The following is an 18,485-nucleotide window of genomic DNA, read 5'->3' as shown; positions in this document are numbered from 1 at the left end:
CCGAATTGTGCAGACGGGGAGACCCGTCCCTTAGTATTCGAGGGATACAGGGACAATCTCTGTGGAAGTGGTCTCCCTTGAATATGACACATGGCGATTTAGGCCTGGTCAGTGATGTGTGTTGATTTTTGTCAGACAAAACTTGTTTGCCCCCAGTCGCCTTCGGCTCCTTCTTCTTCTTCTCTTTCTTCTTATTTTCCTTCTTCTCCTGGTTTTTGGTTTTACCAGTTCCGTCAAGCGAAGAGGAAGGAGGAGAGGAAGAGTTAGACGAAATAGAAGGCTGGTTGGCAACTTTGGTCTGGTCTAACTGTTGACTCGACTATTCAGGAATGGTGGTGTTCTAAACGACATTGGTTGAAAAGAGCCAGACTGGCAGGCCAATTGTCAGTCCTGGAAGCGACAATGTGGCCATGTGGGGCACACCAACATCTCCCCAAGAGGAGAAGGGACTAGGATTTCCACCAAGGGGAATTCCTTGGTTGGTGTGCTCCATTTTTTCAACCTAAAGATCAACGCAGGAATTAAAGGGTGATTGTTCCGTTTAAAATAAATTTTAACGATGCTTTAGACACAACTTTCTTTTTCACTTTTAAAGAGTCGAGAAAAAGCTAAATATGACTCTAGTCTCCTTCGATGTTTTAACGAGCCCGAAGTGACAAATGCTCGGATGGACCTTTTCCGTTATAGAGTCTGAAAAAGGCCAAAAGGAACTGCTCTGGAGTTCTAGGTAGAGGGTGTGCCAAACTTTTCGCAAAATCGCAGAATACTTTTTAGAGTACGGGCGGTCGATCTTCCTGAATGCTGTGTTCAGTGCATTGCGATCAGTAGGGCGGCTGACACGGCTTCCTAAGGATAAAGGTTTTATGCCTATAGGGGTCTCCCAATATATATGCGACAGTACGTGGGAGCACAATCCGTACTGGCGCTATCGTCCCTCAGGAGGAATCACCCACCTTCCACGAGATCGACAGTCACCAGGCTTAACGACGCCGGAACACGTCTCTAGCCTAGACCTCTATGTTGTGCGTTATGTTGCAAAGCGTTGTTAAGTTCATTCAATTTATTTTAGGTTGATCTTTTTAAAGTTTGCCTTTCAAGGTTCACCACGAGATGTATGATACAAATTCCTAAATGCAGTCTAAAGATGATAAGCAAGCTTTATATCTTTTCAACTTTGAAAATCCTAGCTACTAAGGGAAAAGAAAGACACCATCTTTTCTCAAAGAGCAATCAGCACACTCTAATGCACTTTTCCTAAATCCAACATGCAAACTATCAAATGCAAAATGCACAATGCAGGTGTTTGTTTTCCACTTTCTTAGTATTGATGCCTACAAAGAAAGCTTTTTGTACAACTTTGAATTTGCTTTTAAATGATCAATTACAAACAAGTTTATTTTTCGAAATCAGGGAAGATAGAAGAGATTACAACACTTAACGATTTTCGAAATAAAGACTTGTTTCTACACTTAAAAGAGACAAATTCAAACCAATAAGCAAAAGTAAATGTATAATCAATCTGCAAACAGCCAATGAACTCTCTTCTAAGATCACAATCAACAGATCTGAATCAAGGGCTACAGGATGACTATTTCACTTATGCAAAGGAAAACTGTAAATGATGCCACAAACACATAAAAACACTCATAGTCTTTTTGTACAAAAGGAGGCGGAATGTAAGTAGAGAAAAGGAGTTATTAGACTAGTACCTATGCCAGTTACAGGCTGCAAAAATCAGAGATCAAACCAAGGCAAAACAGAGCAGAGAACCCCAGTTGCACAAGGACAAACTGGTTTAGTGCAACCTCAACACAGGGGTTTTAAAATTCAGCGCAGGTAGCCTTCACGGGACCTGCGTTGAAATGCAGAATCCCTTCACTGGGTCTGCGCTGAAGGAGAAACTCTCGTTTCCCTCAGGTTCTGGGTCACAGATTGCTATTTAATTCACTGTTTTAGGCCAAATAAAAGCAACAAGCAAGGTGTAATCAAAGGGATGCTTTGAAGGGCTACTAAGATCTATCACAAGGATCATCAAATCATTTGTGAATCCATTGTTAAGATCATAGACAAGTCCAGTAATTGGATCAAAGCAGCAACTGTCTACTTTGCATCCGGGAAAGATGCAGTTCGATTGTTGCTGTCAAGTCTATGAAACAAACAATGATAGAAACACAAATAAAATGACTAAACAAATTTCCCCAGTGGAGTCGCCAATTTGTTGTGGGGAAAAATGCCTATGCAGGACGATCCTATCCACCTAAGGTGTGACAGTGCCTTAGCAACAAACGAGTACAGCTACACTGGTTTCTTCCTTTATGAAATGTGAAAGAAGAGAGATCAATAGACTTACCGGTGTCTTCCGTTTGTCCCTCGATCTGGTCTCTCTTCTCTTTGGGTGTTCACAGCTACTTGCCTTCTTGCTTATCCAGCTTCAACTTCCTGCAAGATCACAAGAGAACAGCTACTTGCGACAAGAGAACAGCTACTTGAGACAAGAGAAGAACACTACACAAAGACAGATGTTCACATTCATAACTAGTTTAGGATTAGAAATAAACCAAATACACTAATACATTCATACATCAAAATACATCAGCATATAGGAGAAACCAAGATAGCTTTATTGATGAATAACAAGGTTCAGGAAGAGATACAACCCAGAGGGCTCTAATCCAGCATCTCCTTCCCAGAAAATGGAATTCCTATCTTCAGCCCCTTCAAATCATTAAGCACCCAATGATTCTAGTCTCAAACCAACAGCAATTCTTTGCAATAACAAAATTCCAGCCTCCCGATCTCATGGAGGAGAGATCCATATATAGATGTTTGGAGAGAGGATGAGTCAGCTTGAGATCTGACTAGTGTCCTCTCCCTCTGTCAGTTCTTGAGTCCACTTGGAGGTTCTTGCTTCCACTTGGAGATTTGGAACCTCTTACTCATCACCAGTCGAATTCCCTGAGGCAAGTGTCATTTTGGAAGCTTCCTAGGTTTTGACACCTTGAGAAATGAGCCTGCCACTTGTCCACTCTCGTTCAGCGCAGGTAGCCTTTGTGCCAGTTGACATTCAACGCAGGTAGCCAGTGTTGGCTTTGACATTCAGCGCAAACAGCTAGTGTAGCCACTGAAAGGATCCTGAATTGACTTGTTTTTGAGCAGTTTCTGGTGGAGAACTTCTGTGAATTGCTGTTGTTTGTTAGCCTTGTTCCTCTAGGGGTAGGAACAACATGTTTAGGGACTTTGGATCCCTTAGATTATGGACATTTCATGCTCAATGCTATAAGGCACAAAAATGTCTATAAATAGAGTTAAAATTCTTAGGATATGTTAGTGTCAGTCTTTCCAGCCTTCTCCAGTGATCAAATATGCTCTTACAAAGTGATTTTGAAGTGTCAAGGTCAAATTTTGTCATTTCAGTGAGTCTTCAAGCAAAATTTGGTCACTAGGCATTAGGTCTAGGGTTTGCTTTCACACTTTTCAAAGTTGTCCAAATTTCAGTCCATGTCATCATTCAACTGAGCCTATCATCATTCAGAGGGTTTCTATCATCATATTAGGTTCCATTGGGTCATGTTACACCTTATTCTGCTTTAGTTGTGCCTAGGCAAGGTCATTTCCCTCTCCTAGGGTTTTGAAGGCAATTTCTCTTGGATGGTAAAATCACCGGAAAAACTTGTTTCCTGATGTTCATACACCTTCCCCTATCCTTAAAGTACCTTATCAAACACTTCCCATCCCTTAGATCCGCCAAATTCCTCATTTTTGCACAAACCCTAGTTTCTAGCTACAACCTGGCAATTTTCTAGGTTGGGCCTGTGTTTTGCCCTTTTGGACCCCTTCCCCTCACTCAATCTCTGAGATTCCACTTTCCCCTGCTTTCTAACATCCCTCCCTACTTCCAAAAATTTTCCCAAGAATTTAGAAGCCCCCTATTCCCTTCATTTCGCTCCATTTCGACAAAATTCCTTGTTTCACACATCGGGACAAGTCGCACTCAAATGATGTTATAGAGCAATAAAAGATGAATTTTGGAAACCTGAGAGAGGTTTTTGTCCACAACAGGCAAAGGAAGAAAAACCTCCTTCACTTTTTGCACAGGTGTCATTTTTTTAAAGAAATGTCAAAAATACCGGCGAGAACGAAGGTGCTCCAAGGACGGTTGGCCAAAGCACAAAAACGAAGGAAAACGCCCGATCCACTCCAAATTTTGGTCAAAGCCTCTTTGAATGAGCATGGTACTTGATTGGGGACTCCCAGCCCAAATTTCAAGAAATTTGGAGAAAATTTTGTCATTTGTGAATTTTTTATGCAATTTACAGGTTTTCTCCATTAACGGGTCTCACCCCCCGCGCGACCCTTCATTTTGGCAACTCCATTTTGCAAAAACTCAGCATTTCCAGATTTTTTATACAAAGTTACACATGCTCATCAATGGAATTGAGATTTTATGAAGTTTTGGGCCTCCAGAAAGTCAAAAAACAAGCAAAAATTGACTTTCTGCCACATTTTTGAGTTGCAGAAAGCAGTCTTGGGAGATTGCAATTTTGGAGGGGCAAATGACCACCAAATTCAAAAATTCCAGTTGGTTTAGAAAGTAGACTCACAGAAATTTTCAAAACGCCTACTCTTTCTCAATTTGTACACCGGGAAGTGCCCCAAATGTGGTCCCAAAGGCGCGCAACCCGTCAGGAAGAAGCGCGCGACCCGTCAGGCAAACTTTTCCAAATTTCACTGTACAGCTCAGAAAAACGCAGTTTGACCCTGTTTGACTTTTTGGGATGGATTTTTATGCTCTTTGATGTAATTAATGTACTTTTATGACACTTTTACTCTTATGTACCTCTTCTAGAAGATTCATTCATGAAATAGGTGAAAATTAAATGAATGAATTGGTTTCCTAGCTTATAGAGGCAAGTTGTTTTGACTGCCTAGATTTTAGTGCTCAGTTTAGAATTTGTTGAAACAGCTCCTAGAAGGATGAGCTCCACCCCTAGAGGCAAGGGAAGAGGTTGGCTTGCCTATATTATGTATTTTCTTAATCATTTTCAGGGGTTGGAAGGTTGGACTCTTGAGGGATAAGCTATCATTGTATTATTCACTGTATCTCTGTAATTTTTGGCTAAGGAAGACCAGGGTTTTACAGTCCTTTTTGGGATTCTTATGGTTACATGTATTGATGGTGTGTTTCTCTATGTACCTGTAACTGTGTTATGTGAATCATTTCCTTTCTTTTCCTTCTGCACATTAAACAAACGAAGTGTTAAAGTAAGAATTCATGACTGTCATGCTTTGCTTTTAAGTTTGTTTAATTTCAATGTTTTCTACTGTCTAAAGAGAATTCAAAGTTATTGTTTGCTCTCTTTAGCTCTTCACCTTTCATTCCTGACCATCCACCTCAATCAAAAGCATCAATACTGTCTCCTACCTCGCCCCAAAGAACTCCCTGCAGAAACTGTGTCCAATCCCCACACCCAAAATTGCCATCCCCTCAATTTGCCACCAAAAACCCAAAAAACCCGAAATCAACCCTTTTGATCAGTTTACTAGCCTAATACCAGTGTTACCTTATTGGTCATCTCATCTATTGAATATTTTACCAAGATAGACCGGAGAGAGCCTTCTCCTGCCCCGTAGGGCTAGCTACGAGGCTAAATGGTTTGATGTTTCCTTGAGGTTTACCTTTCTCAGCCTGAGGTGAAATTTCAAGCGCTAACATACTGGCGACCATACTGGGGAGAAAAAACTTGTTGGTGGATTGATGTGTTTGTTTCATAAGTCTTAGATGGAGCCTGAAGTTATGCCAGGTAGCCTTCGAAACGCTTTTGCTTTGCATAAGTGGAAGTAGATAAACGCTGCTTCAGTCAATCTCCGTGAGCTTGTGAATACAACACTTCATTTGCATTTTACCCCAGTACATGTATCAAGTTCAGATCTGATTCTTGATGGTGAACAACGATCAGACACTGACAAGGCTGAAATAATTCACTGGCGACTCCTTCACTGAAAACTCCAGAGATCAATGCTTCATGGTGACTTCACTGTAGAGAGATCAGTAGCTTTGAGCTTTTCAAGATGGATCGGATCGCAAGAAGATATGCTCCCTTGAGCCGAGATCACATTCCAGGTTTTCCGAATAAAATTCCAAAGGTAGATTGGTCAAGGAATCTGCCTATATTTAATGATGATGGTAAGAAGGATGCTGCTCTTCATCTAGTTAGATTTCATATGCATATTCGCAAGTTGAAGGTGGATTTTCCTGAAGATTGCTTGATGAAGATATTCTTGGCCACTCTAGAAGGTGAAGCCGAATCATGGTATGAAAGTTTGCCGCCTGCTTGTATTTACTGTTTAAAAGATTTTCGTGCTATGTTCATTGAATGATATAAGGACTCTTATCCATCATTAAATTTAGTTCAAGGCTGTTGCAAGCATGCTTATAGTTTTATTGAAAGCCTTGAGAAATATTATGAAGATGATAATTTTATGGACGTTGAGATTATGGAGGCTCTGTATGAGAATCCATTTTAGCAGCACACAGAAATCTTAGAGGATACTTGTCAAGATCAGTAGGCTGAAGATTTCCATATGGTTGAAAATGAGGAAAGAGCAAATGTTGTTTCAGATCTATCCATAGAAGAAGACAACATGCAGGTAACGCAGGAAAGTAATGTTTCAATCTCAGAAAGTGATGATGATAAATCAGATCGGGAGATAAATTGTGATGAGGCAAAACATGTTGTTCCGGATCTCATAAAAGAAAGTTGTATTGTCGCGACTGCCTCAAATGAAGAAAATGGAGTAGCAGACCTAAATGCTCTCATCTCACCAGCACTAGATCTTCATGAGGAGGTAGTCCATTGCCTCTGTGAAAAACAAGACAAGATCTTCGTTCAAGTAAGTGAAAAGGTTTCTCTGGATGAATCTATGATAGCTCATAGAAATGTTAATGTTAGGTTTCACGAAATACCTGAAATTTCTTTTCTCATGATTGATGAATGTAATGAGAATCTGGCTGTCATATCATATGAGAATGACATACCATATATTCAAACTACAAAAGATCAGACCATTCAGGATTCCATTTCAGATTCTTCCTCATATGTTTCATGTGCTGAAATGTTTTTTTAAGAGGAGATCTGCACACCTACTTGTTCAGAATTTTTTGAAGCCCATGAGCATACTTTTACCGAAGCACATGATGAAGGTAGATCAGAATTTGAAGCAAAGGATACCTTGTTCTTTCAGCAGGAGGTGGCAATGTCAAGTCTTCATGTTTTCCAGGATCTAATGGTAGATTTGTTACAGTCAGCAGTGAAAGTGATTATTGGTGTATTCAGTGATGAAGGAGAATATGGTCAGCTATGTTTTTGGATGCCTAGTGATAGGTTTGTATTGTTGACCAGAAAATCTAATCAGGAAAATCAATCAAGAAGGCATCTGCTTGATTGGTTGCATTGGCATTTTGATATAGTTTGATGTATATTGTCTTGTAAGAAACACAGGTGGTTGTCATCATGATTTCAAATCTTGATGGACTGCTGCCCTTCAAAAAGCTTTGAAAAGTCTTGTTTTAAGTCAGTCATGAGTCATTTGTGTTTGGTCTGTTGAGTGAGTTTTTCAAGTTATTTCAGTTTTCCATCGAGTCAGTTTGAGTCAAGCTTTAGTTAAGTTTCAGTCAGTTTTCAGTCAAGTTATCATTCAATAAATGAGTCAAAGTCTTGTGTCATTTGCCGAAATAATGACTCCATCGCCCAATGGTTGAAAGCACTGGTCTGCTCTCCCAGAGGTCTGCAGTTCTTGGCACCTCCAAGGAGCTACCATCCCCATTGGAGCCAATGTTAGTGTCAGTCTTTCCAGCCTTCCTCCAGTGATCAAATATGCTCTTACAAAGTGATTTTGAAGTGTCAAGGTCAAATTTTGTCATTTCAGTGAGTCTTCAAGCAAAATTTGGTCACTAGGCATTAGGTCTAGGGTTTGCTTTCACACTTTTCAAAGTTGTACAAATGTCAGTCCATGTCATCATTCAGCTGAGCCTATCATCATTCAGAGGGTTGCTATCATCATATTAGGTTCCATTGGGTCTTGTTACACCTTATTCATGCTTCAGTTGTGCCTAGGCAAGGTCATTTCCCTCTCCTAGGGTTTTGAAGGCAATTTCTCTTGGATGGTCAAATCACCGGCAAAACTTGTTTCCTGATGTTAATACACCTTCCCCTATCCTTAAAGTACCTTATCAAACACTTCCCATCCCTTAGATCCGCCAAATTCCTCATTTTTGCACAAACCCTAGTTTCTAGCTACAACCTGGCAATTTTCTAGGTTGGACCTGTGTTTTGCCCTTTTGGACCCCTTCCCCTCACTCAATCTATGAGATTCCACTTTACTCTGCTTCCTAACATCCCTCCCTACTTCCAAAAATTTCCCCAAGAATTTAGAAGCCCCCATATTCCCTTCATTTCGCTCCATTTCGACAAAATTCCTTGTTTCACACATCGGGACAAGTCACACTCAAATGACGTTCCAGAGCAATAAAAGATGAATTTTGGAGAACTGAGAGAGGTTGTTGTCCACAACATGCAAAGGAAGAAAAACCTCCTTCACTTTTTTCACAGGTGTCATGGTTTTAAAGAAATGTCAAAAATACCGGCGAGAACGAAGGTGCTCCAAGGACGGTTGGCCAAAGCACAAAAACGAAGGAAAACGCCCGATCCACTCCAAATTTTCGTCAAATCCTCTTTGACTGAGCATGGTACTTGATTCGGGACTCCCAGCCCTAATTTCAAGAAATTTGGAGAAAATTTTGTCATTTGTGAATTTTTTATGCAATTTACAGGTTTTCTCCATTAACGGGTCTCACCCCCCGCGCGACCCTTCATTTTGGCAACTCCATTTTGCAAAAACTCAGCATTTCCAGATTTTTTATGCAAAGTTACACATGCTCATCAATGGACTTGAGACTTTATGAAGTTTTGGGCCTCTAGAAAGTCAAAAAACAAGCAAAAATTGACTTTCTGCCACATTTTTGAGTTGCAGAAAGCAGTCATGGGAGATTGCAAGTTTGGAGGGACAAATGACCACCAAATTCAAAATTTCCAGTTGGTTTGGAAAGTAGACTCACAGACCTTTCCAACACGCCTACTCTTGATCAATTTGGACACCGGAAAGTGCTCCAAATGTGGTCCCAAATGCGCGCGACCCGTCAGGCAAACTTTTCCAAATTTCACTGTACAGCTCAGAAAAACGCAGTTTGACCCTGTTTGACTTTTTGGGATGGATTATTATGCTCTTTGATGTAATTAATGTACTTTTATGACAATTTTAATCTTATGTACCTCTTCTAGAAGATTCATTCATGAAATAGGTGAAAATTAAATGAATGAATTGGTTTCCTAGCTTATAGAGGCAAGTTGTTTTGACTGCCTAGATTTTAGTGCTCAGTTTAGAATTAGTTGAAACAGCTCCTAGAAGGATGAGCTTGACCCCTAGAGGAAAGGGAAGAGGTTGGCTTGCCTATATTATGTATTTTCTTAATAATTTTCAGGGGTTGGAAGGTTGGACTCTTTAGGGATAAGCTATCATTGTATTATTCACTGTATCTCTGCAATTTTTGGCTAAGGAAGACTAGGGTTTTGCAGTCCTTTTTGGGATTCTTGTGGTTACATGTATTGATGGTGTGTTTCTCTATGTACCTGTAAGTGTGTTATGTGAATCATTTCATTTCTTTTCCTTCTGCACATTAAACAAACGAAGTGTTAAAGTAAGAATTCATGACTGTCATGCTCTGCTTTTAAGTTTGTTTAATTTCAATGTTTTCTACTGTCTAAAGAGAATTCAAAGTTATTGTTTGCTCTCTTTAGCTCTTCACCTTTCATTCCTGACCATCCACCTCAATCAAAAGCATCAATATTGTCTCCTACCTCGCCCCAAAGAACTCCCTGCAGAAACTGTGTCCAATCCCCACACCCAAAATTGCCATCCCCTCAATTTGCCACCAAAAACCCAAAAAACCCGAAATCAACCCTTTTGATCAGTTTACTAGCCTAATACCAGTGTTACCTTATTGGTCATCTCATATATTGAATATTTTACCGAGATAGACCGGAGAGAGCCTTCTCCTGCCCCGTAGGGCTAGCTACGAGGCTAAATGGTTTGATGTTGCCTTGAGGTTTACCTTTCTCAGCCTGAGGTTAAATTTCAAGCGCTAACATACTGGCGACCATACTGGGGAGAACAAACTTGTTGGTGGATTGATGTGTTTGTTTCATAAGTCTTAGACGGAGCCTGAAGTTATGCCAGGTAGCCTTCGAAACGATTTTGCTTTGCATAAGCGGAAGTAGATAAACGCTGCTTCAGTCAATCTCCGTGAGCTTGTGAATACAACACTTCATTTGAATTTTACCCCAGTACATGTATCAAGTTCAGATCTGATTGTTGATGGTGAACAACGATCAGGCACTGACAAGGCTGAAATCATTCACTGGCGATTCCTTCACTGAAAACTCCAGAGATCAATGCTTTAGGGTGACTTCACTGTAGAGAGATCAATAGCTTTGAGCTTTTCAAGATGGATCGGATCGCAAGAAGATATGCTCCCTTGAGCCGAGATCACATTCCAGGTTTTCCGAATAAAATTCCAAAGGTAGATTGGTCAAGGAATCTACCTATATTTAATGATGATGGTAAGAAGGATGCTGCTCTTCATCTAGTTAGATTTCATATGCATATTCGCAAGTTGAAGGTGGTGTTGTTAAGAAATTTACTGCATAACATAAATAAATACTAAGAGGAATAAATATAAAATTAACCAGCAATAACCATAAACACATAAACACACACGTTTATCCGGGAAAACCCCAAATCCGGGGAAAAGCCCAATCATAATGAAATTTCATTATCCTTGGCCAAAACCCAGGCCAATCCAGCCAAGTGAGCCTTCACCGCTCACCTCCAGGCCTTTTTATTACAATGAAGTCCTTCCAGCCTTTTATAGGCTCCATTACATATAATACCACGAGCATAATACCATGGGTGCACAAGACCATGTGCCCCAAAACCATCATTGTTTACCCTGGTCAACTTTTGACTCTATCCCGAGTCAAGTTTACCTAACAATTCCCCCCTTAAACTTGACTTGGGGTTCCTTGACTAACTCCAGCCAAACCTGCTAAGTGAGCCAATCCCACTCACTCTAGCTCTTACCCCCCTTAGAGTTTTTACCCGGGGTATTGTTAACTCGACATCCCCCCTATCACCTAGGTCTAACCCAGACTTTACTCGTGATCACCAAGGGGTACACATGCCTTACGAGGTCTTACAGTAGTATGCCCATTTACATGCAATAATTTTGACTTCATTAATTTTTTTTTCCTTGTTGCTGTGATTCTGATCCATCCTCTCTCAATTTGATTTGCTCAAAAACTTATATCAAACTGCTCCAACTGCGAGCCTGATTAGAACCTCGTAGATTCCAGCACCAGTGGCCTCACGTAGCAGAAAAAGAATAATTTTTGAAGCTGCATGAACCCTGAACATTTCGTCAGAATGTTTCAAACCAGTAAATATCACAAATGCACTGCGATCCCCGGCGATTACGACACTATCTTCTGCACATTCACCTCGAGGTTCTTCCACGTACAATTGTTCCACCATTATTTTCCAGACCTAGATTTGGAAAAACGCTGCATTGATATCATCAAGCACTATAAACCCCTAGCATCAAAGAATCCCTTTGAAGCCAATATCTGGCTCTGATACCAGTTGTTAAGAAATTTACTGCATAACATAAATAAATACTGAGAGGAATAAATATAAAATTAACCAGCAATAACCATAAACACATAAACACACACGTTTATCCGGGAAAACCCCAAATCCGGGGAAAAGCCCAATCATAATGAAATTTCATTATCCTTGGCCAAAACCCAGGCCAATCCAGCCAAGTGAGCCTTCACCGCTCACCTCCAGGCCTTTTTATTACAATGAAGTCCTTCCAGCCTTTTATAGGCTCCATTACATATAATACCACGGGCATAATACCATGGGTGCACAATACCATGTGCCCCAAAACCATCACTGTTTACCCTGGTCAACTTTTGACTCTATCCCGAGTCAAGTTTACCTAACAGGTGGATTTTCCTGAAGATTGCTTGATGAAGATATTCCTGGCCACTCTGGAAGGTGAAGCCCAATCATGGTATGAAAGTTTGCCGCCTGCTTGTATTTACTATTTAAAAGATTTTCATGCTATGTTCATTGAACGATATAAGGACTCTTATCCATCATTAAATTTAGTTCAAGGCTGTTGCAAGCATGCTTATAGTTTTATTGAAAGCCTTGAGAAATATTATGAAGATGATAATTTTATGGACGTTGAGATTATGGAGGCTCTGTATGAGAATCCATTTTAGCAGCACACAGAAATATTAGAGGATACTTGTCAAGATTAGCAGGCTGAAGATTTCCATATGGTTGAAAATGAGGAAAGAGCAAATGTTGTTTCAGATCTATCCATAGAAGAAGACATCATGCAGGTAATGCAGGAAAGTAATGTTTCAATCTCAGAAAGTGATGATGATAAATCAGATCGGGAGATAAATTGTGATGAGGCAAAACATGTTGTTCCGGATCTCATAAAAGAAAGTTGTATTGTCGCGGCTGCCTCAAATGAAGAAAATGGAGTAGCATACCTAAATCCTCTCATCTCACCAACACTAGATCTTCATGAGGAGGTAGTCCATTGCCTCTGTGAAAAACAAGACAAGATCTTCGTTCAAGTAAGTGAAAAGGTTTCTCTGGATGAATCTATGATAGCTCATAGAAATGTTAATGTTAGGTTTCACGAAATACCTGGAATTTCTTTTCTCATGATTGATGAATGTAATGAGAATCTGGCTGTCTTATCATATGAGAATGACATACCATATATTCAAACTACAAAAGATCAGACCATTCAGGATTCCATTTCAGATTCTTCCTCGTATGTTTCATGTGCTGAAATGTTTTTTTAAGAGGAGATCTGCACACCTACTTGTTCAGAATTTTTTGAAGCCCATGAGCATACTTTTACCGAAGCACATGATGAAGGTAGATCAGAATTGGAAGCAAAGGATACCTTGTTCTTTCAGCAGGAGGTGGCAATGTCAAGTCTTCATGTTTTCCAGGATCCAATGTCAGATTTGTTACAGTCAACAGTGAAAGTGATTATTTTTGTATTCAGTGATGAAGGAGAATATGGTCAGCTATGTTTTTGGATGCCCAGTGATAGGTTTGTATTGTTGACCAGAAAATCTAATCAGGAGAATCAATCAAGAAGGCATCTGCTTGATTGGTTGCATTGGCATTTTGATATAGTTTGATGTATATTGTCTTGTAAGAAACACAGGTGGTTGTCATCATGATTTCAAATCTTGATGGACTGCTGCCCTTCAAAAAGCTTTGAAAAGTCTTGTTTTAAGTAAGTCATGAGTCATTTGTGTTTGGTCTGTTGAGTGAGTTTTTCAAGTTATTTCAGTTTGCCATCGAGTCAGTTTGAGTCAAGCTTTAGTTAAGTTTCAGTCAGTTTTCAGTCAAGTTATCATTCAATAAATGAGTCAAAGTCTTGTGTCATTTGCCGAAATAATGACTCCATCGCCCAATGGTTGAAAGCACTGGTCTGCTCTCCCAGAGGTCTGCGGTTCTTGGCACCTCCAAGGAGCTACCATCCCCATTGGAGCCAATGTTAGTGTCAGTCTTTCCAGCCTTCCTCCAGTGATCAAATATGCTCTTACAAAGTGATTTTGAAGTGCCAAGGTCATATTTTGTCATTTCAGTGAGTCTTCAAGCAAAATTTGGTCACTAGGCATTAGGTCTAGGGTTTGCTTTCACACTTTTCAAAGTTGTCCAAATGTCAGTCCATGTCATCATTCAGCTGAGCCTATCATCATTCAGAGGGTTGCTATCATCATATTAGGTTCCATTGGGTCATGTTACACCTTATTCATGCTTCAGTTGTGCCTAGGCAAGGTCATTTCCCTCTCCTAGGGTTTTGAAGGCAATTTCTCTTGGATGGTCAAATCACCGGAAAAACTTGTTTCCTGATGTTCATACACCTTCCCCTATCTTTAAAGTACCTTATCAAACACTTCCCATCCCTTATATCCGCCAAATTCCTCATTTTTGCACAAACCCTAGTTTCTAGCTACAACCTGGCAATTTTCTAGGTTGGGCCTGTGTTTTGCCCTTTTGGACCCCTTCCCCTCACTCAATCTCTGAGATTCCACCTTCCCCTGCTTCCTAACATCCCTCCCTACTTCCAAAAATTTCCCCAAGAATTTAGAAGCCCCCATATTCCCTTCATTTCGCTCCATTTCGACAAAATTTCTTGTTTCACACATCGGGACAAGTCACACTCAAATGATGTTCCAGAGCAAAAAAAGATGAATTTTCGAAAACTGAGAGAGGTTTTTGTCCACAACATGCCAAGGAAGAAAAACCTCCTTCAATTTTTGCACAGGTGTCATGGTTTTAAATAAATGTCAAAAATACCGGCGAGAACGAAGGTGCTCCAAGGACGGTTGGCCAAAGCACAAAAACGAAGGAAAACGCCCGATCCACTCCAAATTTTGGTCAAAGCCTCTTTGAATGAGAATGGTACTTGATTCGGGACTCCCAGCCCAAATTTCAAGAAATTTGGAGAAAATTTTGTCATTTGTGAATTTTTTATGCAATTTACAGGTTTTCTCCATTAACGGGTCTCACCCCCCGCGCGACCCTTCATTTTGGCAACTCCATTTTGCATAAACTCAGAATTTCTAGATTTTTTATGTAAAGTTACACATGCTCATCAATGGACTTGAGATTTTATGAAGTTTTGGGTCTCCAGAAAGTAAAAAAAAAACAAAAATTGACTTTCTGCCACATTTTTGAGTTGCAGAAAGCAGTCATGGGAGATTGCAATTTTGGAGGAGCAAATGACCACCAAATTCAAAGATTCTAGTTGGTTTGGAAATTAGACTCATAGACCTTTCCAACACGCCTACTATTTCTCAATTTGGACACCGGGAAGTGCCCCAAATGTGGTCCCAAAGGCGCGCGACCCGTCAGGCAGAGGCGCGCGACCCGTCAGGCAAACTTTTCCAAATTTCACTGTACAGCTCAGAAAAACGCAGTTTGACCCTGTTTGACTTTTTGGGATGGATTATTATGCTCTTTGATGTAATTAATGTACTTTTATGATACTTTTACTCTTATGTACCTCTTCTAGAAGATTCATTCATGAAATAGGTGAAAATTAAATGAATGAATTGGTTTCCTAGCTTATAGAGGCAAGTTGTTTTGACTGCCTAGATTTTAGTGCTCAGTTTAGAATTAGTTGAAACAACTCCTATAAGGATGAGCTAGACCCCTAGAGGAAAGGGAAGAGGTTGGATTTCCTATATTATGTATTTTCTTAATCATTTTCAGGGGTTGGAAGGTTGGACTCTTGAGGGATAAGCTATCATTGTATTATTCACTGTATCTCTACAATTTTTGGCTAAGGAAGGCCAGGGTTTTGCAGTCCTTTTTGGGATTCTTGTGGTTACATGTATTGATGGTGTGTTTCTCTATGTACCTGTAAGTGTGTTATGTGAATCATTTCCTTTCTTTTCCTTCTGCACATTAAACAAACGAAGTGTTAAAGTAAGAATTCATGACTGTCATGCTCTGCTTTTAAGTTTGTTTAATTTCAATGTTTTCTACTGTCTAAAGAGAATTAAAAGTTATTGTTTGCTTTCTTTAGCTCTTCACCTTTCATTCCTGACCATCCACCTCAATCAAAAGCATCAATATTGTCTCCTACCTCGCCCCAAAGAACTCCCTGCAGAAACTGTGTCCAATCCCCACACCCAAAATTGCCATCCCCTCAATTTGCCACCAAAAACCCAAAAAACCCCAAATCAACCCTTTTGATTAGTTTACTAGCCTAATATCAATGTTACCTTATTTTTCATCTCATCTATTGAAGATTTTACCGAGATAGACCAGAGAGAGCCTTCTCCTGCCCCGTAGGGCTAGCTACGAGGCTAAATGGTTTGATGTTGCCTTGAGGTTTACCTTTCTCAGCCTGAGGTGAAATTTCAAGCGCTAACAGGACATACAGGATTATGCATTTTATATGCATATTGTGGGTGTAAGTGGGGGTAACCCTGCATCAGGAATGTTGCATGATCAAGTCCTACCACTGTACTTGTGGGTTGAAGCATACAACACAATGGTCTATTTGTAGAACAAGTGTTCAAATTGGATTCTAGGCATAAGTACACCTAACGAAGCTTTTTCAGGGAAGAAAATAGACGTGTCACACTTTAGGATCTTTCAATCATCAATTTATTGTCATGTTTCAAATTAATCGAGGAAAAACTAGAGGCAACAGCAGAGTTGGGAATATTTATGTGGTATATAGAAACACCTCACAACTATTGTGTGTACTTTCCATCCCTTAGGATGACAGTTGTTCATAGGGATGTGAAGTTTGATGAGGAGAAGTCATTGAGGTGTTCTTTTGAGAGCAAGCTTCAGTTGCATTTAGATCAGAATATTTTATCTCTAAAGGAAGTACCACAAGAAGTTGTGGAGAAATCACAAGCAAAGGAGCAGAGATTGGAGACACCCACTCAAGCAGAGACATCTAGAGAAGGAAGGAAGAAAAGTAGGGAAGTTGAAAGAATATTTCATGATGCTAGAGAGAATCTGGGAGCACCCACATCACATCGTAGGCAAAGGAGGTCATCGAGTCAACACACTGGATACATGGCTCTGATGGGTGAGCTTGTAGAGGCTCAATCATCCTCATTCGAGGAATTTGATGCTATGGTAGATGAATATGATTCCATTATAAAAAAAAGTGTTTTGGAAGTGGTCCCAAACCAGAAGACAAATCAGTGGTGGGTTTGAGATGGATCTACAAGGTAAAGAAAGAAGCATATAGAAGCATCAGGAAACACAAAGTCAAATTTGTGGCCAAGGGGTTCTCTTAGGTGGAGGAAATGACTGTGAGGATACCTTTGCTCTAGTAGAAAGGTACCCTTACATTTGGTTAATTCTATCATTTTCAACACAGATGGGATGGAAGATCCACTAGATGGATGTGAAGAAAACATTCATCAATGGCATTATTTAGGATGAGGTGTAAATTGAAAAATGAGAAGGTTTTGAGACCTTTGATAGAGAGTCACATGTGTCCAGACTCAAGCGAGCATTGTATGGATTTAAGAAATCACCCCATGCTTAGTACACCAGGATCGACAACTATATCACCGTTTAGGATTCACCAAAAATGAAGGAGATGCAAGCCTTTATCTTATTTTTGTTGAAGGTAAATGATTGATTATTGTATTATATGCCGATGATTTAATTTTAACTAGTGATGAGAAGCTGATCAATTCTTGAAAAGAGGATCTTTCAAGATAATTTGAGATGAAGGACATGGGACTCATGCATTATTTACTTGGTTTGGAAGTATGGCAAGGAGATGGGGAAATGTTTGTATGCCAATGAGACACTGAAGAAGTTCCACATGGAGAGTAGAAAACTCATGGATGCTCCTCTAGCAGACAGTTGGAGGAAGGAGGATGCCACTTCAAGTGAGGAAGTGGAGGATACCATTTACAGGTAGCTTGTGGGTTCACTTATGTATTTGGTGAACACATGATCATACATGTGTTATGCATTTAACCAACTTAGTCAAGCAATGCTCAAGCCAACCAAACTATATTGGAGGTAAACAAAGCATGTTTTGAGATACCTCAGAGGCACTACTCAATTTTGTCTTTGGTATAGACAAACATAAGGAGTGAAGCTGCAAGGCTTCACATATGTAGATTGGGTGATGAGTACATCAAACAAGAAGAGCATATCAAGAGGAATTTTCAGTGTTGGGTCAACAACAGTTTCTTGGCACAACAGGAAGAAGAGATATGTGGCACTCAACTAAGCAGAAGCATAGTACATGGCTGCAAGTCAAGCAACACATGAGGTGATCTCAATGAGAATGATTCTTTTTTGGTTATTTGGTCAGATGATGGATCCTACTATGATTTCCTGTGATAATCAGAGTTATATCAAACTCTTTAAGAATCCTGTATTTCATGATTGATCCAAGCATGTCGATATCTAGTATCACGATCTATGGGATTGTGTGAAGAGGTAGATTATGTTGTTGGGTACATTCCTACAGAGGAAAAAGATGCAGATATTTTTACAAAGGCTTTTTCAAGAGGTAAATTCAAGTTCCATAGAGGTAGGATTAGGGTATCTCAACTCGCAGCCATAAGATTTTAGATACATCCAAACCAGGAGAATACATACCCTTTGATTAGCATATTGGTGCCCTTCCTCCCTCAATGTCTATGTTCGTAGACAAAGCTAGAAATAAAACTCTTGTATACAATATGAAATAGGCATTAAATTTTGAAAAAATAATGCTTTCTCCTGCCAATAAAGCTCTTATCGAAGAAAAGAATCTTATGAAG

The sequence above is a fragment of the Pinus tabuliformis genome, chromosome 5_1 (assembly GCF_031772625.1).
Source record: "Pinus tabuliformis cultivar Carrire ecotype Pingquan chromosome 5_1, CPIR1, whole genome shotgun sequence".
Taxonomy (NCBI): Eukaryota; Viridiplantae; Streptophyta; class Pinopsida; order Pinales; family Pinaceae; genus Pinus; species Pinus tabuliformis.
Note: the sequence above shows the minus strand (reverse complement) of the source record.